General features: G+C 47.0%; 1 long non-coding RNA gene across 2 annotated transcripts; it reads right to left on the bottom strand.

The window, feature by feature from the left end:
- Positions 1 to 10005: 10005 nt before the first annotated feature.
- LOC426710 lies at positions 10006 to 14368 on the bottom strand. Of its 2 annotated transcripts, XR_006939219.1 has the most exons (4): positions 11757 to 14368; positions 11591 to 11636; positions 11174 to 11260; positions 10006 to 10404 (listed from the first exon to the last, which is right to left on the bottom strand). It is a non-coding gene; the product is annotated as an uncharacterized LOC426710 (long non-coding RNA). The 2 variants fall into 2 exon arrangements; XR_005859693.1 differs by having other exon boundaries at positions 11591 to 14368.
- Between the last annotated feature and the right edge of the window lie 428 nt (positions 14369 to 14796).

The following is a 14796-nucleotide window of genomic DNA, read 5'->3' as shown; positions in this document are numbered from 1 at the left end:
TCCTGTGCTGGGGAGGCCGCCAGATTAGGAGTAATCAGTAAGGTTAATGAGCCAGAGACTAATCGTTTGTATTCCTTTGGAGTTGCTCCATCGCCCCAAATGACTCGAGGTGCAGGGGAAGTTTTAATTAATTAACCCAGGGCCTCCCTTCCTCCTCCACCTCTGCCATGGAAAGCCCAGAGGACCTCTATTCCCACTAAATCCCTGAAGCCCTATATCCCTCCCAGAGCAGAAACAGCAGGGAAAGCTTTGGGTGTCAGGATGGATAGGGTGGGGAGGACTGGTGCAGGTGAGTAAGGAGGATGGCAGGGTATAAGGAGCCATGGCTGCAGGGTGGAGGTGATGCCTCCTGTGTGCTTTATCTTCATGGCTTTTACTCTGAGTTGTTTTTTGTTTTTTTTTCCCTTGTAAAAATGGCTTGCTTCTACTGGAGCAGAAAACAGCTGCTTGGATTTCCCAATAATGCAGCTTTGCTTCTGAGAAGTTTTGGGCGCTTTTTTCCTCCATCAGGGAAGATGAAATTAAGTGGTTTATCTGGGCTGGTTTAACCCTCTTTGATCTGCTCTTGAAAGTGGCCCTGTATAAAAAGGGGGATGTCCTTTCCTTTTAGCAACCCATAAGAATAGAGAGACCCAACCCCCACCAATGCCATGGATTTCTCAGGTGCAAACTGATAAGAGAAATACTTCATAGTGGCTATAATGCAGTGGAGTGGCAAATGACTTCATTAAAGCCGCAGTGATAATTAGTTTAATCAGCTGAAGTGCGGCTCAGTGCAGCACACTTCAGAGGTGTGTGACGTGGTGGGGGCCACTGCCACCAGCTGGGAAATCATCCTCAGCCCAATGCGTCCTCACCCAGGGGCTCGGTGTCTTCCTGCTCCTCCTGCTCTTTGCAATTAATTCCCTGCTTTAATTAATTCCCTGATGCCGTTCAATGAGGCCAGGCTGAGCTTCAGGGAGGAAATCACAGCTTAGCTGTGGTTCAAGCTACAGGAAAATGTTCCATTCTCCCCTGGAGCCTCACTGACCTCTCTGACTGAAACCCCACTGAGCTGAGTGTCCGCTCTGGGTGCATGGTGTCCCTGAGGCCCACCAGGGAACAGCGTGACTCTCACTGTTGGGTTTCTCTTGTAGGGGAAAAAAACCACAGAACAGCAAGCACTGTTCTCCTGTTACTTCCTTTGAAACCAGACTCAAAAGGAAATATGCTGCTTTGAGAGCATCTTTTCCCTGGCTGGCTGAGGCAGATGCCCTTCTTCCGAGCAAGGACTAACAGGGTTGCTTCGTGTGGACATTCCGGTCTCCATGAAGCTTCTTCAATATCAGACATCACAATTGCGTTAACATGCCAATGCGAATGTTTCAGCCTCCTGCATCTATATCATCTTTTATTTTTTATCTATGTTTAATTTTATTTCATTTTTTAATTGAGCAGTGTGAGAGACAGACAGTGTATATAATACTCATGGCTCTTGAGGACTTACAGAGTTCCTGGCTTGCAGCACCTCCCTAGCACTTGAATTTGGCTTGCTGGAGTCAGGCCACTGTAGACAGCCTTGGGTTTTAAATCCGTGATAGTTTTAATGCCAAACAATGCATTCAAACATGGTATTGCCTGTGGAGGTTGTCTGCTGCCCTACTGTGGGATGGCAGCCTCCTCTGCTGTCGTCTCATCTTTCTAGTTACATGATGGCAGTCACTTGCTGGCGTAGTATTACCCCTAAATACAGAACTTTACAGAAGAAAATGGGCTTGTCTGTGTTGAGGATAAATATTCTAAATACTCACTGCAGGGTGTCTGGTGTGAAATGCTGCTTCCAATGAAGGATACACTTTGTGGTCTTCCCCTGGTGAATGGTAGAGAAGAACCATGCTGCAAGGAGCGAGCAGATAAGTGTTGCAGCTCTCTGGCCCCGAAACAGGAGAGCTGGCCAGGCTGCTTTTATAAAACAAAAGCTCGTTCCAGGTGACTGTAATGCCCACTGCTCTTGGGCAAACCCACCTGACAGTGCTTGTGCCATCTCCTGCCTAAGAGTGAACCATTTTGGGGCTCACACGTTCTTCAAGCCACTGTGGTCAGTGACCAATCTCCACAGCAATCTCCCTCACATAGAAAGGCATCCAGCCAGGTCTTGAACATCTCCATAGAAGGAAACTCCAGAATCTCTCTGGGTAACCTGTTCCCAGTGCTCCGTCACCCTTATCATAAGGAAGTTCTTCCACATGTTAGTACAGAATTTCCTTTGTTCAAGTTTTAGGCCATTACTCCTCGTCCTATCACCACACACTATTGAGAAGATGTCTGGCCTCATCCATTTGCCTCCCACCTCCCTTTAGATATTTATAAACATTTGTCAGATCCCTCCTCAGGCTTCTTTTCCCCAGAATGAACAGACCGAGGTTACTCAGTCTTTTCTCATAGGGCAGACACTTCAGGTCTTTAATCATCTTTGTGGCTTTCCGCTGGACTCCTTTTAGGAGTTACAGGGCAACTGGATGGAGCCTGAAGTCCTCCCCTTTCTCCACCACCCCCTTTCTTCAGCAGGAACCCTGCTTAGTGCTGTGGCTTCAGCCGCCCTCACGCTAAGCCCTGAGAAGCACTTGTGTATGATAATTGCTCAAGATTAGAGGCTAAGGCAACAAGAGGGTTGCTGAGCTCGAAGAGCCTCCTTCAACTTGGAGCATGCAAATGTGCCTGATGCTGTGGGCAGAAAGTGGTATGAAGCACCCACCCTCTCATCACAGCTCCTGCTTCTGGAGCTGGCTACTGTGACCATCCATCCATCCGTCTGTTCTCTCAGCCTGAATTCATTTCTTCATCCTCTGGAGAGGGTAGGATGTGATCATCCTCACCTAAGGGGTGACAAAAAGAGAATGTTTTCACAGAAACAAAAGGGATTCACTCATGATACAGAGGGATCTGCTCCCTCTAACCCACCTGCTCTCCTCCAGCAAGCAAAACACATATAAAACCCTCCTGGAGCTACAGGTCCACTGCTTCCATCCTTTACCTGTTGCTCTGCAATGTGTTCCTGTGACGTGTCCAGGTGACTTGAGTGATGGAGCTGAGTGAAGAAGAGGGAGGGATGTACATCTTGGAAATGGTTTCAAGAAGCTTCCTTCTGGTTACTCCCCACACCATAGAAGAAGGGAAATGTGTGTGTCTATGTCATTGTTGCTTATTTTGTCTTTTTTCCCTCTGAAAAAGTGAGCTGTGTAACTGTTGCTGCTGTTCCAGAAAAACACTGTGGGGACACAACCTGAGAACAGCTGAAAGTGCTGAACAGACAAAGCATCCTAAGTCAGTTGTTAACCCTGCTTTATAAAATAATTTAAATAATTTAGGCACGGACTTAAGTACTGTTCTAGACTGAGGCTTCAGGACAGAATCTGTTGGATTCTGTTCTTGTGATCAAAACCTTCTTATCTTAACCATATTTCTATCAGAGCTTGGGCAAACCTCTGACACTGCACTTGGAAGTATTTCACAAAGATTCCATTGGCGATAACCCAGACACCAGCATGCATTTTGGGAAACAAATGAGCATAAACCGGCACTGAGTTGTATGGGAGAGGGGGAAATCAGCCAATAATGGGGTTAGAACTAGATAATCTTAAAGGTCCCTTCCAACCCAAACCATTCTGTGATTCTATGATACAGCTTTTTTTAAGGCAGACAACCAAGGTGAGATATAAATGGAAGAAAGGCAGGCAAGAGACAGCCACGGCAAATACCTTGATGTCCAGCTATTCATTCTGGAGACAAATTGACAGCAAAAAGGATCTGGTCAGCGTAAAGCTCCAGCAGTATGTTCTAATGCTGTTGAGCTGACTTCTTGCTGCCACTCAATTAAACAGCTGTTTTACAAGGAGCAGGAGATACCCCAGGGGGATGCTGCTGTCCTGCTTTTGATATGTCTTCTGAACACTGAGTTTGGTTTTCAATAGCACCTAGGCACTAACCTTTCACTAAGTATCAACTTAATTCTGGACTCATTTGGAAGCTTCAGGAGATCTCGTGGCAATCAGCCTCTCAAGTTACCTCAACGTGGCACAGAAAAAAGGTATGTTTCCTTGCAGATTTTCAGTGCATGCTCCTCACTTCAATTAGAGGTACTGACTGATCATTTTGGGCAGTAAGCAAGGATTATATTTTTAATACAGGTGAGGAAGTTGCAATTGTATGCCTCTCTTCCCCAAAGAATTTAGTGGGATATTACTAAGGACAAGAGGTAATGCCCTTAAATTGCACCAGAGGAGGTTCAGGTTACATTTTAGGAACAATTTCTTCTCTGAAAGAATCATAGAATTGTAGAATCACCACGGTTGGAAAAGACCCGTAGGATCACCCAGTCCAACCATCCACCCATCACCAATGGTTCTCATTAAACCATGTCCCTCAACACAACGTCCGAACGTTCCTTGAACACCTCCAGGGTTGGTGACTCCACCACCTCTCTGGGCAGCCCATTCCAGTGCCTGACCACCCTTTCAGAGAAGTAGTATTTCCTAACGTCCAGCCTGAATCTTCCCTGGCGCAGCTTGAAGCCATTCCCACTAGTCCTATCACTAGTTACAGAAGAGAAGAGTCTGATCCCCAGCTCACTACAACCTCCCTTCAGGTAGTTACAGACAGCAGTAAGGTCTTCCCCGAGCCTCCTCTTAAAAAAGGTGGAAAGAAGTGGTGAGGTAAAAGAGACAGAGTGTTGAGATATTGGAAAAGGCTGCCCACAGAGGTGGTGGAGTCCCTGTTCTCCTGGAGGTGGAGATGTGGCACTGAGGGATATGGTTTAGTGGACACAGTGGTGGTGGGTTAACAGTCGGACTAGGTATCTTGGACATTCTTTCCAACCTTAATGATTCTATGATTCTACCTCTCTATGGAGGAGATATGGATAATGTGTTAGTATTGTAATGTTCACTCAGTATCAAAAGGCACACATAATAAAGCCATGAAAGAAATCAGCAGATTAATCATTTTTCCCCCACTGAAGGTCCTGCTTCCTTCCCCCGATATCTGGGATTTCTGAAGGTCTCAACCCACCACCTTCTCCATCTCACTGTGCTCTTTCAAAAGTATCAAAAGAAACCTGAGAAGTACGAGAAATACGGTTGTTCATGTCTGTACGGTGCCAAGATGTAAATCTGGGTTGTTCTTTTCTAATTAACAGAACTTAAAAGCAATGTTTTGTAAAGCCATCTCTATGGTTGGTGGTGAAAACGGGACTGTTAAGTCCCATTTGGATTGGATAGTGGGTCAGCAGCGATGTGTGAGTGCTGTTCTGGATCTCATGTTTGTCTCTGCCTTAAAATAAATTAAATAGCTCTCTATTGCTGTTGGCAAGCAGCCAAGAGCAGCTGAGCTGCGGTGTTCCCTGCAACAAGCTGTGTATGCTGTACATGGTTGGCTTTGCTCAATAACTCCTCAGCCCTGGGCTCCAAGGCTGAGGAGGGGATGGCCTCTCCAGCTACCAATAACGACTGTTTCTCATGGGATTACTTTATTGGAGGATCTGGGGAGATCACATTGTGGCCTTCCAGTATTTGAAGGGAGCATATAAACAGGAAGGGGAACGGCTGTTTATGAGGATGGATGGTGATAGGACAAGGGGGAATGGTTTTAAACTGGGACAGGGGAGGTTTAGGTTGGATATTAGGAGTAAGTTTTTCACACAGAGGGTGGTGACACACTGGAACAGGTTGCCCAAGGAGGTTGTGGATGCCCCATCCCTGGAGGCATTCAAGGCCAGGCTGGATGTGGCTCTGGGCAGCCTGGTCTGGTGGTTGGCGACCCTGCACATGGCAGGGGGGTTGAAACGTGATGATCGTTATGGTCCTTTTCAATGCAGGCCATTCCATGATTCTGTGATTCTATGATTCTGGCTATGGGATGCAGCATGGCCTTGATTGACCACCATGTTTTTTCGTGTGTGCCTTATAGGGGCTCATATTTTCACAGCTCCTTCTGCCTTTTTCTATGTCGACTGTAAAACAGAGAAATTACAAGAAGAATCATGCCTTTCTGTAAGGACTTTAAAAGAGATCCTGTAAAACACTGCTGCAGTTCTCCCAAAATCTGCTCCTTAGCCTTTGCACCAGCGCCCCATTTGGAGATACCTGTAAGGCAGTTTCCATATTGCAAATAATTCCCCCGTAACACACACGTTGCCTCTTCTTTGCTGGCTCATGAAAACCATGAGCTCCAGCTAAATTTTGGTGGAGGGAAAGGAGCAGGATCAAATGCATTTGGGTAATGAGTTGTATGTGCATTGAATATTTTCCTGATTATGGTTTTGGATAATTGGGCAAATTTTCAAAGTAATTAGAAGCCACTAAAGGGACATGACACTGCTTCATGTATTAAGCTCTGATTAACTGAAGTGTGGAAAATTCACACTGAAAAAAAAACAGTCAAAAACTTAGGGCACCACCTTCATACTAATTACAGCCACTACAGCACTCAGAGATTTGTAGCTTCTGCAGCCAGAGATCTATTTGTAAGGAAACCTCAATGGCAGAGACTCTGCCATCGCCCTTGGGAAGTCACCAGTGGGGCTGCAATTCTCCCCACTCCTCTTCATCTGGCTTTGGACTTGGTCCTGCTCCCAGCAGATTGATTTTGTCTCACTCTGTGGCCTGCAGGAGCCTTCCCTCGAGTGTGTGAATCACCCTGACTCCTTCAGCAAGATCAGTGCCTTGGGTCCAGATCCACTCCTAAACAGCTGTTGGCATCATAAGACCACCACGCTACTAGCACAGCCAGTGGTGCCTGAATTGAGATAGTATTTAATTGCAGAATCATTACGTGGCATCTGTAATTATGCAGATGTCTGTGTCTTTGTAACTGTGATAATAAAAAGGGTAAAGAAAGCTGGCCTTTGAATGCTCGTCGACTGGGAAAGGTTTCTGCCCAGGGAAGTGATGGAGTCGCTGCCTCTAGGGGCATTTAGGGGACAGGTGGATGTGGCATTTAGGGACATGGTGCAGTGGTGGACTTGCAGTGTTAGGTGGATGGCAATGTAAAGGGGCTTTGGCTCAGAGCTGGTGGGCTCTGCACTGCACATCAGCGTATAGGGAAGGCATCAACAATCCTAAGGATTAGCTGTGAAACTGTTGTAATGGGGGAGGGGGACAAGGGACACCTTCCCTCAGAAATATCTTGATTGCATCAGGAAATCTGAAATGATGTGAAACAATTTGGATTTTGTTGCCAGGGCATCCCCTGTGCCACAGTCCCTTGTGAGCTATGGGCATCCCCTACACTAAAAGTCCTAAATCCCATCTTAGAGAGGCTGCCAGTAAGTGTTCTAGGCAGAACATCAACAAAGCATAAGTGCAGTGTTCATTTCACATCTGTCCTGCATTCATCATTTCCTAAATACTAAAGGTACCACATCATTGTGATTTTCCCTTTTTAATCTGCTGGGGGAGGTGATGTGAGTTATCGTGTGTGATGATCTGGGAGAGGAATATAGAGCTGCCAGGTGCAGAACACAGAGAGGGCAGTCCTTTAAAGTGTGCTGCTGGACACCTGCACCAAACCATTGGGTTTAGCCTCAGGAAGGCACCTGGTGGAGGTCCCAGAGAAAAATCACACAAGAAGGAAAGCCCCGGTGACAGCACCCCATGGATTTGCATGTCTCATGCCCCAACAGCCCTGCTCTGGGCACTCAGCAAGGTGGTTTCTGCCCAGCTTTGCATCAGAGCTGTTTCACCCCTTGTATCAACGGAGCTCACTGGCAGGTGGGTGGGTGTGGGGTTTGTGTTGTAAGGAGGAGCAGGAAAGCTCGAGGGTATTTTTATTTTCCCTACAAAGCTTTCGAAAGGTCACTGGGGACCCCTAATGTTCGCCTGCTGCAGAAGCACATGCTTCGGTGCTGAAGCTGCAGAAGCTTCTTCGGGCATCTGTGGGTTTGGTCACGTTGGTAACTCAGTAGTAAAAGTACCGAAGTACTCTGGGGTGCAGAAATCCCCGTGCTCTGTTCCATACCGGGGTATCATCCATTCATGCGAGCAATCAGATAAAGGAAAAAATAGGTTCATAAAGTGGGTGGTTTGGCAACTGAACTCATGCTTTGTAAAAGGCACTGGGAGAAATAATTCTAAGAGGTGTTAGGGATATCCCCTAGCCCCAAGATCAACTCAATCCCAGATCTCTGAGCCTCACTCCGTCCAAAAAGGTTGCTAGCCCCTTCCCCAGCTCCATGCCATCCTTGTTTTGGTGTACAGGTAGCTAACCCAGCCAAATCATCATGCAGAATGTGATGCTTGCCACAGGAGTAAGCTGCCCTTCTCTCTTTCACGCCTCCAGCCCCAAACCCAAGGAAATCAGCCAAACCTGCACTTTCTAAGTGGCTTCTAGCACACTGAAAGTCAATTAGAGCGATTGAAACAAGAGCTGCTAACCACAGGTCTTCATCACTGACACCGTGCTGAACGTCTGTTCTGTGTGGTTCCCATGTAAAAGTGCAGGGAGAGGAAAAGATTTTTTTTTTTAAAGCAGCCAAATTGCCTCTAATTAGCAACACAACCGTAGTCAAAACATAATGTGAGGATAATAAATTGATATTTGCATAATGGAAACGCTACCAAAATGTACTTCAAATAAGCTGAGTTAGATTATAATTAGAGTTGTGTTTGGGGAAAGAAAATCCTCCTAATTGCCTTTGTACAGACAGTGCCAAGGAGGGGAGGGCTGCTGCAGCTGAGGCGTGGGGCACAGCCGGGGGCCTGCGGGAGTGGCTCCAAAGGCAGGGCATCTGGCCTTTCTTCTTTTTCTTCCTTTTTTTTCCTTTTTTCCTTTTTTTCTTTCTCTTTATTTCCTCATTTAGTTTCTTTTTCTTTTCTTTCTTTCTTTCTTTCTTTCTTTTTTTTTTTCCCTTCCCTTTTTCTTGTTTTCCTATGTCAGGTAGAACTTCTTCATGGAGTGGGTGATCAGGCATTGGAACAGGCTGCCCAATGAAGTGGTGGAGTTTCCATCCCTGGAGGTATTTAAGAGATGCATGGACATGGCATTAAGGGACATGAGGACTTGGTATTAAGTGATAGTTGGACTTAATGATCTTATGAGTTCTTCCAACTTAAATGATTCTATGATTCTTTCACTTCTCTCTTAATCTCCCTTTCTTCCTCTCCTGTTCCCCTCTGCTTCCTTCCTCCACTCCCTCCCCTTTTCTGCTTCTTCCTTTCTTTATTAGTGTTTTCAAAACTTTTGTTTGTTTTCTGGGCTTTTCCACCTGAACTGTGCAGAGCACACTGAGGCCATAAAGCATTACCTCCTCCCACTGCCCCTTCCCTACCAGCTCAGCTGTACCAGGGCTGGCAGAACACTCCCAAAGCAGCTGCTGATGCTCGTGGCTGATTTCCTACAGCCAAAAACTACAGCTGAGCTGTTGGCACAAGGAAAGAACTGGTTTCAGCAAACAAGGATGAGATCAAGACCCTGTGGTTAGTTGGGTATCGGCAGCAAAACAAACCTGTGCTTTGGGTGGTTTTGCTGAAAGAAAAGTGGGGGAAAGTCAACCTGGAAAGCAATTTGAGTGGGAGAAACTTGTGCCTGTGGGGAGGTGGTGTAAGGATCACAGTGTGAATGCCGTTTCTGTGCTTCATGGGAAGCCTGTGGATGTGGTGAAGCACTGAGTTGCGATAGCTTGCTCCCACTTTAGTCAATCAGCAGCTTCTGTTGATGCTCAAGCTTGCCTTTATTTCCCAGCTCTTACCAAAACAATGGAAAGCATTGTTGCTTGACAAGTCACCAGCTGGTTGTATGAGGTCATGGGAACCAGCAAGGCAGAGATTGCATACCTACCTGGGCATCCCCAGTAGCAGCACTATTGCCAGCAAAATGTTGTATGGCTCTGCAGAGTGAATGTAATTTCTGTCAAACGCAGGTCTTCCCACGGTGGTTTTAAACTGAGGCCACCTCAAGGATGAAGGCAGTTTCCATTAAGATTAATTAAAAAAAACTGGCATTGTAATGGTGAAGATTTTAAGGACTGGCAGCTGATATGTGAAGGTTTTATTTATCTTAACCATAATACTTTCTTTGAACCACTGTTATTTATATTACAGATGACATCACTCACACACATCATGCTGACTAATGACAACAAAGCTTCAGTCACGATCACCTCTTGCAGCAAATAAGCAGAGCATGAAATAGACACAGCACAACCACAGCATCAAGCCCAGGTCAGTATCTGGATCTAACTTAATATCAGCAGATGAGTTGCTGTGAGATGTGATCTCCAGCTTGTAATTAGCTTTCAGTAAAGGTGCAGAAGAAGGCAAAGCTGGTGCAGGTGTTCAGGGCAGCTTTCTGCTCTTGAGGATGTTCTCCAAAAGTTCCTGAGCTTCTCGGAGCCCATGGGCTGCAGCCACACCAAGGAGTTTCTCCACTTCCCTGAAGGACATGAAATCTTCATCAAGAAAAACTAGGAATTTTGGGTTGTCCCTATGACTTTCACTTACCCAGGCTTCTATTAGAGGACCACCATTACTGGATCTGAAAGATTCTGTGGAGTTCAGAGGTCCAATATTCAGAAAATTACCTAGTTTTCATTTTGCTTTTCACCGTGATCTGAGCACGTATGTCTGATTACTGGTGATTTTCCTGACCTGACCGAACCAAAGCCAGATGATCTGGAACTCTTGAAATACATATTTATTGTACAACCAAATACATGAGTCTATCTGATCAATATGCAACAGGGGATCAAAATAAAACATGACGGCTTCAGCTCACAGGGTTTTGCTTTTGTAGTTTGGAGCTTGGAGTAAAAAAAACTCCAAGCAAAACAATTTTAAAAAGAAAACTGAGTAGCACTGTGATGGAAACTCATTGGTCACTTTTGCTTCAACTAGTAGCCCCCTGGATTTGCCATCTTAGTAACTGTGCAGACAGCAGGCTCTGGTTGTCCCTCCAGTTGGGCACACTGCAGGGCACAGGAATGCTGGAGAGAGTGTCCAAGCCTCTTTGAGGTTAACAGGGCACCGGTGGCCAACACAAGGGCTTGCAGTCTGCTTTCTACAAGCAGAGCTGACAACACAACAGTGGGACCTCAAAAATACCTATGCAGCCACATCCGTGGGATGCCTACAGCACAGGACTTCCCCCCAGGAGGAACCAGATCCTTATCTGCAGCGGGAAGGGGCAGGAGCAGCTCGGTTACCTGTCCTCCAGTGCCACTGTCATGTTGCTGAGAGCTCCCAGTGCCAGGTTGAAGGAGGAGTGCGGATGGCCCTGTCCTGCTGCCTGCCTGAGAGAGGAGAGGAGGCAAGGTGCAGAAAATATAGAAGAAAAGCAATGTTTGAACATTTCCCGAACAAGGCTGTACTGCCCCACGCAGCATGTTGTCTCACTGTTGAGATATTTTTCTCCCACTGGTTAAAAAGCAGCACGAGAGGTGGGGGAAGGTGTGACCCCAAGCCAAACATGGGGAGAGCTGGCCATCTCCATGCTGCCTGCACCTCCCAGGGGATGGCCCAGTGCCCCCAGGAAGCATTGCCAGTTTTGTCCCTGTGCCTCTGCAGTCCTTTCCAGCAGAAAGCAATGTGCCATCTCAGGAGTTATATTTTTTGCAGCTCACCTGAACCAGTGCATGGCCAGCTCCTCATTTTTTTCCACTCCAGCACCTGAGATAAAGGCAAGGCGGTGAAGTCACGGTGATGACGTAAAACACAGTGGCCAAACCCAGCATGCAGAGCCACATTTGAGATTCTCATGCACAGATGTCCTCCAACAGCAAAGGTTACCTTGCAGATACCTCTGCCCCACAATGTGCTGGGCGTGCGGGTACCCAAGGCGTGCGTAGGCCTGTGCCACGTGGAAATGAAAGGCCTGGTAGCACAGCGGGATGCAGAGCAGCAGCAGGCTGGCTGCCAGCACAGCCAGCAGCTGCAAAACAGGAAATGTGAGGAGAGAAAGGAGCCAGGGACTGGCTACAGCAAATACTCATATGAGCTATAGAGCCTCCTGAGCATGTTCCCCGAAGAGAAACGCAGAAGGCCTCACACAACCACAGAAAGTCAAAGCAACCTTTGATTCAGAGCAGCTTCTAGCATCCATTTAATCTGGCAGGAAAGGTCCTGGTTGAGTCCCAAGTTAATATCACCTCATTTTTCAGCAGTCCTCTTGAAGAAAAATAATTATAAGCTGGGCTCAAGGCACTGGCCTAACAGCGTTAGGGAAGAACTATTCAAAGTCACAGTGCAAACGTGCCCCAAAGGAATCCACAAGGACGGTGTGAGAACCAACCGCCACTGCTCACACCTATTCCTGGAGTGCAGACAGATCTCAGCAGTCCAGCCCCCCTTATGTGCCCTTCCCAAACCAAGGAAAAACAAAGCCCACACTGCGTAAGGCAGAGCGAGCCACGGTTATGAGCGTATAGCTCTGTGTCAGATAGCAAGAGCAGTGAGAAGCCCTCAACTCCCCATCCAAATCGCTTGCTGCCATCCCAAGCCACACACTTACCTCCCAGGTGCTCCATGCCAAGCCAGGGTGCTGCCTGCGCTGTGGGGAAGGATATTCTCCATTGGTGCTGGCGCTGCCCCTTCCCACCCAGTGACGCCGTATCAGGGGCCTGATGTCTGCCATAGCTCCCTGTTGCCAGGGACTGAGCACTGCTAACTCCCTGTCCTCCCTCACAGCTCTGTCACAGGTCCCCTCACCTGGCTTCACTCCTGATTTGTAGCCCAGCTGCTTAGCTGAGATAAGAGGGATGGACATACAGACTATGCAGCATCAAAGCAGAGACTGTTCTCCCACTGACACCTATTGAAACCACTGATATTTAACACTGCACCCAGCAGGATGGGTCAATCACTGTATTTGATAAAAGCTGATGAAGAAAGGAAAAATAGTGTGGTTTTTTTTTTCCTGCTTTTCTTGTGAGAAGGAAAGCATTTCATGATCATTAATGATGTTGCTCAGCACTGCAAGCGTTGGGCACCTTGTTATATCAGTTGCATGATCTCCTCTGGTTGTGTCAGGTGAACATGAGAAGATGCAGCCTCAGGTGAGGAAATTAGACAAGGTGTAATGAGATGTAACCAGGGAATTATCAGAACATACAGCCTCCACCATCACTGCCACAAAGTTTGACAGAATGGGATTACTCATGTTTTTTGTTAAGCTGGAAAGTTTGCATGTTAAATACAGTCATTTTACAGCTGTGTAATTTTACCCTTATTCATCTGCAGTGCCTTCACCAAGTGACTGTCATGAGCAGCTGGGTAGATGAGAGGAAAGCAGTGGATGTTGTGTACCTTCATTTCAGCAAGGCTTTGGACACTGTCTCCCAGTGCATCCTTGCAGGTAAGCTTAGGAAGTGTGGGACAGATGAGTGGACAGTGAGGATGGCTGAGAACTGGCTGACTGGCAGAGCTCAGAGAGCTGTGATCAGCAGCACAGTGTCTAGTTGGAAGCCTGTAGCTGGTGGTACTCCCCAGGGGTTGGTAGTAGGCCCAGTTTTGTTCAACATCTTCATCGGTGACCAAGATGGCGGGATAGAATGCACCCTGAGCAGGTTTCCTGATGGTGCAAAGCTGGGAAGAGTGGCTGACAAACCAAAAGTCTGTGCTGCAATTCCACGAGACCCCACGAGAGGCTGGAGAGTTGGGTGCAGAGGAACCCAACGAAGTTCAGCAAGAGCTAGTGTATAGAGTCCTACACCTGGGGAGGAATAACTGCTTGCATCAATACAGGGTAGGGGGTGACGTGCTGGGAAGGAGCTCCGCAGGGAAGGACCTAGTTGTCCTGGTGACCAACAGGTTGACTGTGAGCCAGCAGTGTGCACTGGCGTCCAAGAAAACCAATGCTATCCTGGGATTCATTAAAAGGAATCTGGCCAGCAGCAGGGCAAGGGAGGTTACTCTCCCTCTGTATTCTGCCCTGGTGATGCCACATCTGGAATGCTGTGTCCAGTTCCAGGCTCCTCAATTCAAGAAAGACAGGGATCTCCTAGAAAGAATCCATTGACAGTCCGCAAAGATGGTGAGGGTCCTGGAGCATCTCCTTTATGAGGAAAGGCTGAGAGGCCAGGGAGTGTTCAGCCTGGAAAAGACTGAGGGGATCTTATCAGTGCTTATAAATACCTAATGGGTGGGAGTCAAGTGGATGGAGTCAGGCTCTTTCCAGTGGTGCTCAGCAACAGAGCAAGGGGCAATGGCAAAAAAAAACTGAGATGTAGGAAGTTCCATATGAGCACAGAATCACAGAATGTACAGAATGTCTAGCATTAGATGGGGAGGTTGGTGGCCCTGCCTATGGCAGGGGGGTTGAAGATTCATGATCCTTGAGGTCCCTTCCAACATGGGCCATTCTATGATTCTGTGATTCTTGAGTCACCACCCTCTGAGTGAAAAACTTCCTCCTAATATAAGGATTTAAAGTCTCTGGAGATATTCAAAACCTGCCTGGACACTTTCCTACGTAACCTACTCAAGGGAACCTGCTTTAGCAGAGGGGTTGGACTAGATGATCTGCAGGGATTTCTTCCAAAATCTATGAATCTGTGATTCTGTGATCTTCTGACAACAAACTGTGTTTTGCCTCCATAGCTGAAATATACCTATTTTTAACACAAGGCACTGCCTCCTGTGTCTTACCCTTCCCACTCTAAAACTCTAGTCAAGGATCTTCATTGGGCAGCAGGTAGATGAGACCCATCTCCTGCAAGGGGCTGACCTTGCCTGGTTGCCTAACAGTAAAAAACAAAAAGGTTTTTTTTCTTTCCAAATTTACAGCAAGATGAGTCAGCTTAAAATTCTTACTGAAGAGGAAACCATTCAA

Source organism: Gallus gallus, chromosome 4 (assembly GCF_016699485.2).
Source record: "Gallus gallus isolate bGalGal1 chromosome 4, bGalGal1.mat.broiler.GRCg7b, whole genome shotgun sequence".
Taxonomy (NCBI): Eukaryota; Metazoa; Chordata; class Aves; order Galliformes; family Phasianidae; genus Gallus; species Gallus gallus.
This window is presented reverse-complemented; position numbering and strand designations above follow the sequence as displayed.